Source organism: Dendroctonus ponderosae, unplaced genomic scaffold (assembly GCF_020466585.1).
Source record: "Dendroctonus ponderosae isolate FM_Combo_2020 unplaced genomic scaffold, Dpon_F_20191213v2 Dpon_F_20191213_9, whole genome shotgun sequence".
Classification (NCBI taxonomy): domain Eukaryota; kingdom Metazoa; phylum Arthropoda; class Insecta; order Coleoptera; family Curculionidae; genus Dendroctonus; species Dendroctonus ponderosae.
Window position 1 is genome coordinate 2,065,840 of NW_026019116.1, and position 17,648 is coordinate 2,083,487.

General features: G+C 34.4%; 1 protein-coding gene across 3 annotated transcripts in view; it reads right to left on the minus strand.

Moving 5' to 3' along the window:
* LOC109539913 (frizzled-2) overlaps nucleotides 1-12,639 on the minus strand; it is a 63,456-nt gene extending 50,817 nt beyond the window's left edge. For all 3 annotated transcript variants that reach the window (XM_048669996.1, XM_048669995.1, XM_048669994.1), the window contains exon 1: nucleotides 12,382-12,639. The gene's annotated coding sequence lies outside the window, so the exon portion shown is untranslated. The remainder of the gene's footprint in view (nucleotides 1-12,381) is intronic.
* Between the last annotated feature and the right edge of the window lie 5,009 nt (nucleotides 12,640-17,648).

The window sequence follows — 17,648 nt, forward strand, 5'->3', positions numbered from 1 at the left end:
AATCTACAATGAAATCAACTGATTGAGATTAAAGTTTCACATTCAAAAGCGAATTCCATTGGCACCAAGCGTAAATGTTAACAAGCTTTTTTCGTGTTACTGAGCAGAGTTATGCAGAAATGTGAAAAACGTGCCTGCGAAGGCTATAAAAACACAACATTTGAGCAACAATGCCCCCAAGGTTGACGCTGTTAGACGTGATTAGTTATTGAAGCAGTAAAATATGCAAATTTTTGTTTAAACCCACTATTTTATCGATGGGAATATCACATCCATAAGAAGTAAATATTTGGGAAACTACCCAATTAAAAATGTGATTTGGGTCGTCGATTTTTATAAATGAGGTTGAAAACGACGTCTCAGTGATTGAAAAATTCTCAAAAATTGAACCAAATTTTCTTTTATTTTGCTAATGAATGTAATCGGTGCCAGGTTCATAGCTATTACCAAATAGATGATAAAAATTGGCGCAAATCTGCCGATACATTTGCTTTTCTATGCAAATTATATTGCTTATTATAAAGCTTCACGATCCGAACTCTTCACGTTATTATTATTCCCATTTTATTTGGCTTTATATAAATATTTCCCAATTTGTACAGTTTTGTTTCGCTGGTTTCACATAATTCGTTCATAATTATTAGTTGAAAATTAAATTAGCAAAATTCCTAATATGCGTCCAACAAATGTGAAGGGAAAACTATTCAAGCACCAATTCCAAGATATTCTTAACCTTAAATATACCTACACAAAAAAATGAATATACTTAATAAGGAATTTTCGGCTAATAGGAGAAAACCAGCTGTCGAGAGTCTCTAGAGCTCTCTAATAGTCTAGCTGTAAGTAGCAGATACTCAGTACAATTGCAACTAAGTCTGAGGAAAACTGGAAGGAAGAAAAAAACAATGAAAAATCAACAACATAAATGACATACTTTCACAAGCTAAAACCAATTAAGTAAGTCAGATAAAAGATAAAAGCTTTTAGAACAGGATTTAATTTTTTTATTTGAAAACTTTGGCACTTTGCTATCGAGGCACGATCATTGAATGGCAATAAAGGCGAGAAACTTTTATCATTTTCATATCGTTCGAAAGCAGTGGAAAAGTCCTGATGCGGGTGACCGCTAAACTAAAATAAAACCATGGAATTGAATTTTAAAACGAAAACACCAGTTACGAAAAGGATTTCGATTCGGCAAAGTTGCGAAAGTACGTGATGTCCCTACGAAAAATTTGCGGACCCGGAAACGATTACAAAATTTAAAAACTTCAACTATGAAACGTAATTTCTTTGAAAAGATTGAACATGAAAGTTCCAGTCCAGGCACTAGAAACTTTGCAACTTCCTCCAAAGTGCTCCTGTGTATGGAATAATTATTACTGTCGCGCTTATTTCGAATACATGGAAATTTGACTAAAGTGCCCGACTGTTTTACATCGAGAAACTATCGCAATTTTCGCGGAAAAGTTTCTCCCGATGGAGCCTTTTTTGGCCATTAAAAGCAGCTCAGGTTTGCCGCAAACGCGATAGAAATGAGCGCCGAAATTCATGTCACATTCTGGTCACGTCGTCTTCAGCAAATTCAATTATTCACTGTCACCGGAAGTGGATACACAACGAAAACACGGCTAATGCACTTATCACCTCCGCTCTAGCTAAATTACCCACAACTTCTAATCTATTAATGGGGCCTTGTTGTAGTTTTATGTATATCGGAACGTGTCAGGAAAACTGAATTTTCGGCAGTAAGGAAACGGCCAAATTGAGGATATTGGGTGACTGAACTGCATTGGCTGTCTAAAGAAAACAGCTTCCTCATAAGAAATTTCTTTGATTAATTTCTACAAATGTTACAAAGCAATTTACAAAATTGCAACATGGACGGACTTCCATTTCAATTATTTGCCTGAAAACATCGTTTTTTCTTGCGTTTCACATTATTTCGTATTTTTCTCGATTTTAATTTTCAGGAAATATGCTCAAATATCTCGATGTTCTTCAATTTAAATCGGATTTCTTTACTAGAACTTCTAATGGTTGGATGTTTGAATAAAGAATTTCACCTTTTAAATGAAATACTTCATTTTTCTTTAACAACGGAAGGCTCAATGTTAATGCAAAATTCAACTGTAAAGAAACAGAACACGAACTTAAGTAAGCGCTCAGAAGAAGAGAAAATAATTCTAATTCCGAATGAACGACAGGTTTTTAGTCAAATAGTTTCGAAAATTAAAAAAATAAGCCGAATTTTCTTCACTTTTAAATGATGTCTTAATTAGTATTTATTTTTGATTTTCTGTCACACTGGAGTTGAAATTCGCGTTACTATTTCAGTGATTTAAAGTGTTCGTTGCGGGTCGTCTTTGTCCGTTCTCTTAAAGAGCGCATTTTTTGAATTTCTTGTGCACGAAAATCATGCTAAATTTTGCGGGATTTATTATCAAAACTAGCTATTGGCTATTGAATACAAACAATAAAAAAAATTAAAACAAGAAAATTTCCATTAAAGAAAATAATAGTTAATACCGAAAAAACAGGGGCTTTGAAAAATCATCGCATATCAAAAAATTCTAGAAATTATCGCCAGAAATTTTAATCAATCGACTTGAAGATACTAAATAGAAAGTGCATAAAGAGTTAAAACAGGCATTGAAAATAAAGTCAAAACTCAATTTAAAACTAATGTAATAAAAACGACCAAGCTATCAAAAAATTGAACAAGCGGTAACCGTAAGAAGCAATAAAAAATAACATGGAACAAGAGAGAAAAAATATATCTACGTTTTTCAATCTGATATCGTACACAAATTTCGTATTTCTGACTGGCGTTTAAGAAAATCTATAATAATACTATAATACTAATAAACACAACAAAAAACTCGAACAAAGAAAAAATGTTCTAAAGTTGAAAAAACGATGACTCTTTCACTATTTTCACATTTATATCAATTTCAGTTGGAAATTGCGCTGTTTTCATATTGACTCAATGTGTTCGCTGACGCTCGTTTGTGTCTCATTAAAGAAGGGCCGTCCTTTCGGTAAAAGTTCAGCATTTTCGCTCAATCAACCAGACGACAATTTTGATGGCAAAACCCGAAAACGGATTTACTAGTCTTAAATGAAACTGTAAACAGTAAATATTTTTAAAAGGTTGAAAAATTGCCATAAGAATTTCTGAGAAAACCACACTCTGCAGCTGCAAATAAAAGCGCCCACTCAGGACTTTGAATATTTGCACAATTTTCCATAGGCAACAGGTAAGAACATTAATTCCCTGAATAAAAACAACAGCAGTTCCGAGATGTCGCGTTGCATCTTCCAGGAAGCCAAAGGCCAGTTGTTCGGCTATTCTACACCAAAATTAGATTAAATTTCCTAAAACATCAAATCCACACACAAAAGAATTAGCTGACCTTTGTTCGGAAATAAATGGCGGATATAAAAATAGCATTACAGAATGAGAAAGCGTTCCATTCTTTAGGTGTTGGTTAAGCCATCAAACGATTGCTGGCCGAATCGGTTCAGTTCAAAGCAATTGGAAAAGGCAGCAAAGACGGATTACCCGGGCAGCTGTCTTACGGCAAAGACCTTTGCCCGGATCCAGAATCTATTCTTAAACGCGAAGTAACGCGGCAAAAGGAATTATATTACGGCTAAAAAAATAGTGGGATACGCATTTTTTGCAAACAATCATACCTGTCGGCGATGAAGAAAGCACTTTTGTCGGCGCGATTTTGATAAATATTGAAGCACCAAAGTAATTTGATCGGGAGGAAACATGAAAGGATCCCGAACATTGTCGGTTAAATTTGGCGCAACACTTGAAAGCACGCACAGTCCCACTTGTTAAATATTAATCTTCCGAATAATCCCTCTAATTCTCGAAAGTAAAGGCAGTGATTCGTATCAGAAGAAATCCGGTACGAAGGCACACACATATATGTATACTGGGATTAACATTTCCACTGTTCCGTCCCGTTGCCCGTTTAAATGGGCAAATAATTAAAACTACTCCCGTCATAAAACATTTTTAATTACCATAAAAAAGCTTGTGGTTAATATTTGTACACGACTATGTACCGGCAAATATCGTAAAACAAATTGGACTGAATACGGGACCGAGTTGTTTGCCTTTTCAGCAGCGCACCTCCGGTTTACTGCATTAATTACAAAAGACCCTTGTTTTCCAATCTGGCTTACACCCGAATAAATACAAGATTGTTCGTGATTTATGCCGTTTTTCAACTGTCTTCGTCGTTCTACTCCACAATGATTAAGCCTTTATTGCCTTGTTGTTTTCATTTTCTTAAACCATTTTCTAACATTCAAGTTATCAATTTTTCATTTGGGGTTTTGAGTGGATTTTTGTACAAATGAACCAGTCCACTGAGGCTTACAACAGCGATCGTTCCTCTTGTGAAGTGAAGTCTTCGAAACCTGTTTGGGTGCTAAGTTTTGGATGCTTTAAAATGAAATATTTTTTGCCCAAAAATCAACATTTAAACTTCAAAAATGCCCACCAGACGAATGTCTTCAAAAGACTCCTAGAGTCCTTCCTCTACACAAACCTCCTTCAAACGGTGTAAGAAGGAAACAAGCTACTTAATTGAAAACGAAATAGAATTCAAACACCTGACGAATTCTTAAAAGATTCAGCTCAGAAATTGGCCCAAATTACCGCGAAAGAACGAAGAAGGTATTTTGAAGAAAAAGTTTGAATCCTGCAATAGACAAAACAAAACGCAAAGTCAAAATGTAACTTTCGAATCACCTAAAACTCCAGGTTGCGCACCCAATCCTTCTATTAACTTCAGAACATGTTCAACTAAAACGGACAACTACCGTAAGACATCCGGTCTGATTAAACCAAAGAATGGTTGGTCAAACGCTCTATAGAATATCTCCTTTAATTCTTTGAAGTCGCAGTTACTAGAAAAATACAGTTAGGTACATGCAAAGAAAAGAAATACCCCATAAATCTGCCACAAAAATGCCACCAAATTATTGCCCTGTTGGAATCATAAAAAGTTTTACAGCTAACTATTCAACAGATCTTCGTCCAAAATGTAATAAGAGAAATTCAGGCGAAGCACGATGAATAATTGCGCTGCATGGCAACTTTCGAAATGTTTACTTTCAAATCGCATAAATAGAGATTTTCAAATTTTTTAAATCAGAATAGACAATTGGTGTTCAACTGGGGCTAACTAAGCCAAAGAATGGTTGCTTCTTCCATCATCCTTCCAATTTCTTCGAAGAAATAAGAAGAGAAAATATAAAACTGATTCGATCGTTCAAAGAAAACTGGAAACCAAAATATCAGCAAAAAGTTAATGAAAAAGAATCAGATGAAAAATCTTGAAAAGTGTGACGAACTCTAAATAATATTCAGTTTAGATTAAACTATTGTTGATTTCTTCCCAAGAAAAGGTAGCAATTGGAAAATTTGGGTCAACGAATGAAACACGCCACACAAAAGTGTTTGCTTGCTTCGTTCAAACTTCGACTTAAGTAAAACAAAAACCAAAAGTTGAGGATTTTTTTTTAATGTTTAAATCAAAACTTTAACTCGAACAAAAAGTCAAAAATATCGAAAATTAAAAGTAAAAAAATGTTATCAAGCGATTAGAAACGTCAACGAAGCGATTAGAAACGAATACAAAAGAAAAAGTAATAGCGCATATAAATTGAAACATGAACAAACAAGCGAACAACAACAACAACAAGGAACTTGTGAAAGGATTTTAAAACCTTTTAAATCAAAATTGGCAATTACTATTTAAACGGAGGCAACTACGCCAAAGGATATTCGCTTCTTCAATAAATCCTGCCAGTTCTTTAGCAGGAAGATAGATTTAATGGTTCAAATTGCCACAAAATAAAACAAAACTAAAAATAAAAAGCTGCTAATGAAGAATCAGATAAAGTACACTGCTGGGAGCAACTTTAAATCAATTTGAAAACCTTTCTAAAAAAAAATTTGGAGTCAATGGTGAATAATTGTTCTAAATACTACTTAATCATTTCAATTATTTGTGATTTCTTCGAAAAAATGGTCACAATTATTGTAAAATTTGGGCCAACGATTGAAAAATGCCACACAGAAGTGCTTGCTGACTAGCTTCAAACATACATACACATTAACAAAACAAAAATAGATTGACAAAAATAGAGTGATTTCTTAAATGCTTAAATCGAAACTTTACTTCGGGCAAAAGATTTAAAAAAGTGAAAAAATCTTGCAATATAAAATCCAGGATAAAACAAGGCGATTTCACTTGAATAGAAAGATCAAATAAGAGCGAATATAACAGCTATGAACAACAGCTAAGAAGTCGAAGAATGGTGATGAATAATTGCTGTATATAGTATTCATCGCAAGAAATATTTCCTGATTTCTCCCGAAGAAAAAGTTTGAAATTATTGAAGTAATAAATTATTGAAAATTGCCATACAAAAGCGCTTGCTGGTATGGTTCAAACATCGGAATTAACTAAAACAGAATAGAAACCGGAGGGATTTTTTAAATACTTTTACCTGTGAAGGAAGTATTTCAATACAAAATCGGGGATAAAGCAAGGCGATTTCAATTCAATACAAAGAAAAATAAAGGCAAATATGAATAGACACAAACAAACAAGCGAACAGTGGAAGGTTGACTTTCAAATTACATAAATTAATTCTAGAGCCTTTGAGATCCAAATAGACAATTACTTTTCAAACCGGAAAAGCTGTTTCTTTGCAGAAACAGGAAGCTTCATTCAAAGGAATCAAACCGCAAAACTTGTTCAATGTTTCTGTTTCGCGCAAAAAGGAATTGTCCGCAAATAGCTATTAAAGAAGAATCAGTTGATGTGCACTGCTGGAAGCTTCAACCTTCAACATCACCAGAACAGTCAGGGAAAGTGACAATAACTTCTTCAAAATGAGTGCATGTCAGAATTGCCCAACAGTGGTTATGGGCCTTTTGTTAAGAATAATTGTGTTAGAAGTCGTAAATTGGAGGCCGCAGCCCTCCAAGCCGAAAAACAAGAAGCACTCTTCATTGTTCCATGGAAGATTTATGGTCTAACCTTCAGATGGACCACCCTTAAGTTAAGCAGCTATTAAAAATGTCCCATTTTCCAATAATTTGCCTAAAATGCTCCTTCAGTGGAAATATATAATCATTTTTCCCTTATCAGTCGATTTATTAAATACCTACCAACCAAAAATATGCAGAGTAAATGATTGACTTTCTTATCTTTCAAGTACCGTCTACTTTCATTTCGCTTTAACCAACCGGATTAGTTTGGCAATTTGGCTTTTTCAGTTCAATCGGTTTTTACAAATTAATCAACAGCGTTCAGAATGGTTCAATTGATATTCAAATGTGGGATGCCGTGATTGACCGCATTACAATGTCTGCATCGGGGAAAGTTGAATCATACGAACAAATTTGATTGATTCCGATTCACTGAACAATCATCCAGTATGAGGCCAATCGTGCATCTAATCCCGGCCTGGTTTAGGCGTTCGCAAGAAATCAACAAAACGCCCTGACAAAACCTAATTGAATTTCGTCAAACTCTCTTGTCGGTATCTCGGTATATTTGTATAAGATTTTCGCAATATTATCAATCGAGTTATCAATATTGTTTTTGGGATTTATATCGAATTGTCACCCGTCATCGATCAAGTTTTAGATTCAATCTTTCAGTAGCTAATCCCATCGAACGTTATTGTGTGCGGATGAAAAGTTCCGTTCCGATAACAACACTTACTTATTCGATGATAAATAGTCGAGTGTTGCTGAGCGGCCTCTGGAAAATCTTTCTCCTTTCGATAAAAAAAATCATCTCGATCACACCAAGTTTATCCGCGAAATAAATGCTGAAGGTAGCCAGACAGGTGTACAAGAACCACATCTACTTAGCGCCTTTCGGAAATATCTTAGATCAGAAATATGAATGAGTTTTTGCATTTCAACTAGACAACTTTTCAGGTAAAATCCGATGCGTTTTCCAACAATTTTCCAAACTAGTAAAATGTGGTTGTGACAAAGTCGAGCATGTAAAACGACCCGAAAAGGACTCGTACTTTTGCCTCCACAGACATTGTTGTTTGTTATGGATGCCCGCATTATTTGAGCAGAAAAAAATAACTTGAATACTCGGCTCATTGCGTATGACTTGAATTTAAAGCACGTTTCAAACCTGTCTAAAGAACACTATTTGCACAGTCTTGTGGGTTCCTTTACCAGTTGAACTATTTGCTATTTAAAAACAACGATCGTGTATTGACTTTCTGAAAAAAATTAACATATTTAAAGCAACAGAAACACTTTTAAAGGAAATAGAGGGGAAAAACACATTCTGAACAACATAGAGATAATTGATTAGTTGATGAAGAAGTAATATGATTAAAACACAAAACTTTGAAACAATTTCTGGAGGTAGCAATTGAAATTAATGAAAAAAATAAGATCAACAATTTCGAACATTTCAAGAATTTAGCTCTTAGAGCTCCATTTTTAATTCCCAAGCGAGCTATTCGACTGCAACTATTGGGAAAAAATAGGTAAAAATCGTGGAAATTCGGTGGCCTGTTTTTAAAACGATTGTAGCTGTTTAAGTTTTTGAGTTTTCCATTGCATGTTAGGGAATTTGGAACTCCATTCCAGGGCTTAATTGAAACTGATGACTTTCTCAAGCTTTCTTTGTGGAAAACAATTTCCTCCAGATTACCTAAAAGCCCGAAAATCTGCACATCCTGATCTAATGGTCGCGAACGTTAAACTCTTTTAAGGACATGCTTGCTCAGAAAGTTCCTCTTTTCGAAAGCACGCTTTTGGTCGATTTCTAGAAGTCTTCGATCTCTTGTAACCGTGTTTCTATTCGGCTCATTAGTCTATTATAGACTAAACTCCCCTAAAACTCTTGCCGACATTACAAAGAAGCAAAATGAGCTGGCATTTTGCTACCTATTAACATCAGCCTTTTTACTAGTGAATTTTTAATATTTGTGGATAAACTCCCGGCTTAAAAGACCAGGTTTATCACCCAAGGGTAAAAATCGGCAATCGTCTCGGCTATATTCTTAAAAAGTTCGACGGGATTTTTTCCGGATGGTTAAGATTTCAAACATTGCACACTGTGAAGAAACGAAGAAACGAACTGGGAATTTTTCATTCAGCATCCTTCCAGTGGACCTTAGTTGATCGAGATAAAAATCTAGCAAGTAAACAAATACTTTGAGGTAAAAATAATTCATAGTTTGTTTGTTCATGTTGGGTTTTTACCAATGTTTGCTTTAACCGTGTGACTTTCCTGACAATTTATTTATTATTAGTATTATTATTATTTAGTTATAATGTCGGTTTTAACATAATTTTAATGTGTTGTGTTGACCTAAATCATGTGATTGATGCTTGGCAGTTGTTGCAAATTCAGTGACGTAGTTTTACGTTTTTGATACCTGATGATTATTGTAATATAAAATAACCGAAACGCGTCGTTTGAAAATAAATTATAGGCGACTTTAACCGACGTCTTATTTGCAGAAACAGACACACATCTGAAGATATTCGCCTTGCGTACTCTTGAAACGTCCGGTCAAAAATTTTTTGAACTCCGAATGATTGAAAAATCAATAGTTTTGAAGAGCTCTTTGTAAATACCCATCAACCTAAATCGTTAAGAATCTACTTAGAAAAATCCTCTTTTAAGTCGGAAGGTTTAAGCCTAAAGTCAGGAAGGATTAAATCAGGTAAATATTTTTAGCAAAGTTATTAATAATTTCATATGAAGCGCTATGGGGATTTGACCACAATTTTCACAAACTTTTCATTTTTTTAACAAACAGTCAACGTACTTTCTCATTTTACCTCAGTAATAGATATTGACTAGCATTTTGGCCAATTTTTCATTACATTTCGTCCGAATCAGTAGGCAAATGATTTTCAAAAAGAATTTTTACAATACAAATAGAAGGTCCACTAAGGAGACAGAAATATGATGGCGATGAAAGCAAGAATTAGGATTTACACATTAACAGCAAAAGTAACTTGAATAAAAGGAAAAATCATACAGACCATTGAAAAACCAGCGAGAATTTCCGCTAGCCGAGAAAGTGAAAGAAAAACAGCAGAACCGAGAAAAAAAGTAGGTAAAGCCAAAACATTGTTTCAAACCTTAGGAAAATCAAAATATTTTGAATGTTGTCGATTTTAGTATGAAAATGGTCAAAATTTCTTGGGTAAGATTCTTGTTGGGGCTTATATAATTATTTAAATATTTTATTACGAATATCTTAAGCGAAGTAGTAATTGTTCTACTCAAACGGAAGCATATTAATTTAAGGCAAAAACTAATGCCCATTTTCAGTCGGTTTGATCAAACCTGAGAAATCCTGATTAAAAACCTTAGTGGATGCCTGCCTCATTTGTATGAATGTTCAATGTTAGCTTTGCTAGCAGAGTTTCCTTAGATTCGTACAACACAACAGACGACAGAATTAAATTAAATTGAAAATATACCTAAATAAAATTACAATAAATTTCAACATGAGATTGAGCCACGTTGGAAGAAATAATCTGAAGAAGAACAGAAATATTTCTTACATTATTTTGCGTCTTTACTCTCTGAGCGCAGAAGAAATGAGTACTTAATTAAATAATTTTAAGAGGCTCAAAATACAGAGTAACCTGGATTTCGCGTCATATTTTATACTATTGTGATTAGGCAATTGAAAATACAGAAAAAGTGCTTGATTTCAAATCCTTGCAACTTTTTCGATTTTTTATTTCAGATTTTAGAACTGCGGAGATAAACTAAAACCTGAATTGATAAAATAAACTGCATTAAGCACAGTTTTTCAATGTTTAATAGCCCTTGGAAATTGACGACTGTACTTTTAGAAATGTAGCACAAAATTGTCGTTTCTGCCTCGCCAATCCTGCATTAATTAACTTTTTTGATAAAATCTAATAAAACAACTTGGAGGAGCTGATGAATTACGCAAGCACAGAATGAAAGCAGTCAAAGCATGAAAAATTAATATACTAATCTATGTTCGTACATTCTCTTTTTTAAATATTGATTTGTTTGTCCTGTATATGTATTATCACATTAAAAAGTTCATTCTATATACAATACAGCATTTGGCATATCCATTTTGTCACTTTTAGGTTTTAGTTTTGGGAAACATTCAGTTGATAAGATCTTTTTTGTTTTTTCCGCAATTATAATGTTGTGTGGCTTTAATATTTTTGAATTTTTTTTATTGATTTCTGGAATATTTGGTAGTGATTTATATGCATTGTTTCTTTGTTTCTCATTATTGTTATAATTAGTTGAGTTGTAAATCTTGTTAATTCTTTGCTTTATTATTGGTTCAGATATTTTTTTTGGGTAGTTAATATGAAGTAATATTTTTCTGATTGTTTTTTAAATTTTTCTGCCTGTAATTTGGGTGTGATAATTTTATAGCTCTATCTGTAAGTGCAGTTATTACGCTTTTTTTTATATTTTTGGAGGGCATATGAATTACAGTTTAAATATCTTCCTGACCAAACTTATTTTGTACACCAATTTGTTTATATTTCACCTGAATTATCATAATTTGCTGTTATGTCTAAAAAATGTATTGATTGATTTGTATCCTTTTCTTTTGTAAATTTTATAGTGTCGTGAAAATTGTTGAATTTATCTAGGGTATATTGAATTTTATCTTTACACATTAAGCAATCATCCACATAGCGTTTAAAGAAAGTTGGTTTATAATTTAGGCTTGTTATTATGTTTTTTATTTTTATACAAAAGTGGTCACTATTCAGAAGCCCATTTCCTTCTTCACTTGAACAATCTCAAGCAATTCATCCAAGAACAAAAAACACCTAGAAAATGTTCAGAGTTGCTGCCGGCTAAGTTAATGAATCATTTTGGAGACTTTCGCATCCAAATTCTGGGCTTTAGCAGATGACTTTTAACAATTGTTGAGTGAGTGAAGTGTTGAGTAAAAAGTGGAATCACTGATGAAGTTGCAAATGACTTAAATTTCCAGTTGCTTCGGGTGGGATTTTGGTAGCGAAACCAGATCCATGGACCCTCCCGCAACTTTCCAGGGGCAATTAATCAGGATCAAACAGACAGGCCATCCATTAATTGGCCCTTAAAGGGGCCACAAGTAGTCGTGAACTGTTTGGAGTTCTACTCGAACGCTTTCAAGTTGATACTGCAATTCTATGCATTCCTGCAGGAGTAGCGCGTCTCCTGGGCATCTAGATTTTGACTATTTCACACTCAAAAATGCAGCAATTCCAAACAGAATGACAAACAACGCCAAGCAACAATACATTTGAGTTCTCGGATATTTACATTCAAGCCCGACTATTCTTACCTTAGAAGTTTAAAAATAAAGCAGACCACTGTAAATCCTGGTTAAAATTGGCACATGAAACACTCTCCTCTATAATTCATTCATTCCACAGTCGATAAATTCACTATTGTAAATATTTACGCGCACACACGCAGGCCGGCTACTGTACTGATTGAATTATTTCCGAAAATTGTTTATATTTCGAAAAAACAGAAACACGCTGCAACGAACGCCTATGCAACAAAAACACTCGCTTCGAACTGATCGGAAAAGCGTGTTTTAAGAGTGATTCGGGTCTCTGTTCGTTGCGTTCGACTGCGCCGACTCCGTCCACCAGCAACAGAATCAGCGACTGTGGAATCGAGCGAAAGGAGCTTTTTAGAGCGTACGGGGGGAGGTTAAAAGGGTCCAGTGGTGTGCCTCAACTCGGGAGTTAGCGCTTTTTCCAGGGGCGCTTTATCTCAAGCCCAAGCACATGATAATCGTGTCGTTTGGACCATTTAAATTAGGGTACACTTGAAAGTAGACAGTTTCAGTGGAAAAAGTGTGCAATGTCCGATTTGGGACACTTTAAAACACAAAGTCATGGTCTCAGCCTGAGCCTGGAGAAAAAACAGTCAGACTATTAATTTTTTTGTCAGAAACTATTATGATTTAATCACTCCCAATAATTGAATCAGCGCGGAGTTGAACTGGAATAACTATTTATTGACGGAAGTCAACAAAAATTTAAAACATAATAAAAACATTAAGTTTTAATAAATATCTTGGTGATCGTGTCATTGGAGTCCCTCCGAATTGTTAGTTTTATCTTGTTTTACTTTAAAGAACGCTTTAAATTAATGGTGCGATTCTCTATGACATTTACAGCGCTGCAAAGGATGTAACTACTTGATCTCGAGAAACGTAACTCTGTATTGCAAAAATGCAATTCTGTATTGCTGTATCGAGTCTACTATCTATTAATATAAATTATCTAATTATATTAATATGTAATAGTTAGAGGCTATGAATTTGTTTATTTTGAACATAGTCGTTCAGAAGACACTTTTGCGTAATGAAAATGATGGCTTTAGTGAATTTTATACTTGATTTATTTCCGGATGATTGCATTTACATATTATTTGGTCTTCCTGAGTGCTTTCGGTGTCTTCTTGTCTTCTAGTAATTAAATGCGTCTAGAGGGGAAAGGGCTTCGGTATCAGCAAAATCTATTTGAATTACCTGATGATCAATTTATTAGGACGTTGATATTATCAAGAAATTGCTAGGAATGTTAAATGTAAATAGTATTAAGCCCCAAACCTCACAGGCAAGGGTATGTACAGGCATTCCTATGTACCTTCGAGTTCTCCCAACATTTCATTTCATACGGCATGGGTCTTTTTAAAAAGCTGTGGGTTTGTTGGCTGTATGAGCCAAATCTCAATATGCCGCTCCAACAGGATTGCATAATAGATAATAGACCGAATCTGAGACTTTTGCCTGTAGTGTCGCCTTTGTGTAGAATTTATTGGTATCATTATTTACTCACGTCTTCCACCAATTTTTATTTATTAGATTATTAATTTATATTAGTCCAATATACAGGGTGATTCAAAATTGGTGTCATTCCTCTGAAGGTGTTGTCTGGCGGTGCTTTAGAAGTACGGAAAAAATAGTTTAAAAAATTAATTGTTATTAAATACTGAGAAATTTGCAAAAAACTATACCAAAAAGACGGCAACAATGTTTCGGCTTCAAGGTAATCGGTCCAATTAACATTACGGCAATACCTGCGTCGCAATCATGAAAAACTTCGGTAACCATGGAATTATACAGAGTGACAATAAAATAGATAAGGATAAACGGTAAATGCAACAGGATTCGTTAACAGTGGAACGTACTTCGAAATGTCAACTGTCATGTTCGTCGACATAAATAATGTTTCAACACACAAAATGTTGGTTATGTCAACTTACATTTTATCATACTGTAGTTAGATACAGTCTGAAATATTCCGCTGTAAGCTCGTAGGACGTTACAGAATGCCGGTTTTACTACAGCTGTAACTCCAAGTTTACAGTGGATTTTAAATATACAGGATGTAAAAGTTACAGCGATGCAAACGAATTACAGAATCGCACCGTAAGCAGTTTTAGCGAAAATTGATGGTCCTGGATGGTAAGAATTAAGCCAAAAAAACACTCACAAGGTTTGAGAAAAATCACCATCTTGCCCGACTGCCCCAAACGTTTTAAGTTAAAGAAAATTGTTTGCTTGGATACCTAGCATGTAGTTTCATTCAATTTGAGTAGGTTTAGATTATTTAGGTATTTTCAGGCCATTACTTTTTACATAATTTTTGATTTCATTAAAACATCACTTCAACCATGCAAACACAAACAAACTAACTCAAAATAACGCAAAAATACGTGGCAACACTGCATGATGCTGAATTCCCGAAAGAGAGAAATAATCCGGCATCTGACTATGAACGCGCTAGTTAACCTCAATCAATTGGCGATGTTAGAAAAGAGGCTAAAACTTTTGGGAAAGCGACAATTTTGCATGTGGAGTTGTGAGTTGTTGATACCTGAAACACTATTTAGCAGCAAATAGCACCGGACAATCTCATTTTCGTGCATAAATAAGTGGGTATAAAATAAGTAAGTAAAAATAAGTGCGAATTTCAAAAGTCTGTAACGGTTTTTTTGGCTTAATACCATACAGGATTTTTTTTCGCTGAAAGTGCTTCAAGGCACACAAAGAAAATCTGAAAATTCGGAGGGACTCAAACGACACGATCACCAATACTTTACTAAATATTCATTGTGTCTAACAATAAAATTATAAACCCAATAGAAACAGCAAATGTTTTACAATTGCAACACTTGTAATTGTTACAAAGATGTTAAAGGCCCACATGAAAAATGCTTGAGAACTTGGGGTTTAACAAATGTTGATCATGGGAAGTCAAACAGACATTGAATTCATCTTATAGAAGTAGATCAAAGGGTAAATCCGATAAGTTGGTTCCGAATATTCAACCTTTGAAGTTAAACCTACAAGTTTGGCGTTTTACTTTTGAGAGTATTTTTTTCAATAAAAAATTTCTTTATATGAGATTTGAGTTTTTTTGCAATTGCCGCAAAAAGAAGGTTTTTCTTGCGGCGCTTATTTTATTAAAACCGGTCTTGAATATGTATTTTAAATCAATTACTAATTTGCAATTTGTTTTATTGTTTTATGTATTTTTATGTTTATGTTTATTACTGTTATTATACTCAATTTAATTTTCGTTTCTTTTTCTACGTATTTAATCTGATTTTATCTGGAAGTTGTTCACAGATTCAAACGTGTTTTCTCTACTCTAGCACTCAATTGATAATATTCCAGCTGCATTTTTTCGACAGAGGGATACATTGGTTAGTCACGATATTTTCTACAATTTTCGCAGTTATGGACATTCCAAATGGAAATAATTTACAAAGTAAGAGGTTTTTGGATCAGTTTCTTGCTCAAAATATAAAAGGAACAGAAGAGTCGATTATGTTAAGCACAATTGACTCAATAAATCAGAATTAGAACAGGCACGAGCAATTTATTACACAACTGAAGATATTAAAGATTAAATGAAGCCCTCGTCTCCAGGTATACCTACAAGTATGCGGTGAATTGACGTCAAGACATAAGAATGAAGAAAATGAAAACGTGAGGCATTGAAGAAATTATGGCTCCTGTTTTTGATGATGAAAGACATCAATGCCCAGATGTTTAAGTTTAGATAAAATAAAGCACGCAAATTAAAATTACCAATTCATAACTGAAAGGAAAATAATGCAAGAAAATTGAAAAGTAAAAAATGCTTTGTGGACACTCCAATATGAACCAAAAAACAGTACATATATAGGGTTTGCGAAAATAACCAATGTGAAAGTATTTTATAATTAATTATTAGCCCTACACAAAAAAACACAAATAAACAACTACAAGTACGTTAAGCAACAGTGACTTGAAAATTCTAACAGGTTATATAAAAACACATATATAGCGGGGAAAGGCTTTAAGACTCAGAAAAAATATTGCAATTCTTAAGCATATTAAGATTTTCATTCCAGCTTTCCAAGTAAAAGGAGCTACGGTTGCTTTGCAATTGAAAGCGATAAAGAACGATGTTTCCGCACGGAAATGCAAATTTTTCACAAGAAAATGAAAAAACTCCAGGTTCCACCACTGATAAAAGGCAGATAAAAGGCATTGAAAAAATATTTTGACTTTTGTCGCACTTAGTTTAGGTCCCAATCTGGACCCTTCGGACCCCATGCTGATCGAAAGGTTGGCAGAACGCCAATTTTTAAAGCCCATATAATCTCAATATTTGCTGGTCAATATCAACAGACAGCCCCGGATGCAATGTTACATAGGAATGTGCGTTGTTGTTGAGTAATACATATTCAAATGTGAAGTGCACAGTGAACTAACGTGCAAGAATCGACACCCAGCATAGTATTTGTTCAACATTTCATGTTGTCCTACACGCATTTCGTTCTCTTCAGTTATCATCTAGCAAACACTAGAAAATGTCAACCCATACGGCGAAACCCGATAAATAATTCATAAAATATATGTCCGTTATGATTCGGTTTTCTTGACCTCATTGCTTTCGGAAATTAACATTAAACACTGCCCAGCTTATTTACGACGATTGGGAGGAGGTTTCTACCTGTCTGCACCCACAGGAAAAATTACAAGTATAAACATATCGACCAGCAAAGAATGCCAAGATTGCCAAGTGACGATGAGTTATCAGCGAAAATATTTTCAACGGTTTACGCGTCCTATGCAACTGACTGATTACGGAACGATTAAATATGTTTTTTACCGAATTCTTTCCAATTTTTGCGTGTTTCAGCCTTCTCCATCTCTATTCTCGCTATCTGAACCACCGATTCGAAGACATTTCGATTTCAAAGAATTCTGAAAGTCAATTTGCACTAGAGTGTGATGGAAATCAATTTGTCAGCTTGATCATGGTTTAGAAAAGATTTTTTGTGGTTCGAATCTTGAAAGTAACGCAACTTTGCGCTCTACTTTACTTATGTTCAGCTCAATACCAGAAAAAAAAGTAGTGGCTGAAAACCCTTAAATCCCTTAGATGATCTACTGTTAGCTGACCAATTAATACTATTGTCAATGTTCTTACCACGCATAAACATACGTTAATATTTTGAATACTTGAATACTTTGAAGTAAGTCAACTACTGCTACTGCTTGGCATCGGTTTCGCAAATTCCTTTGAGAAGTTT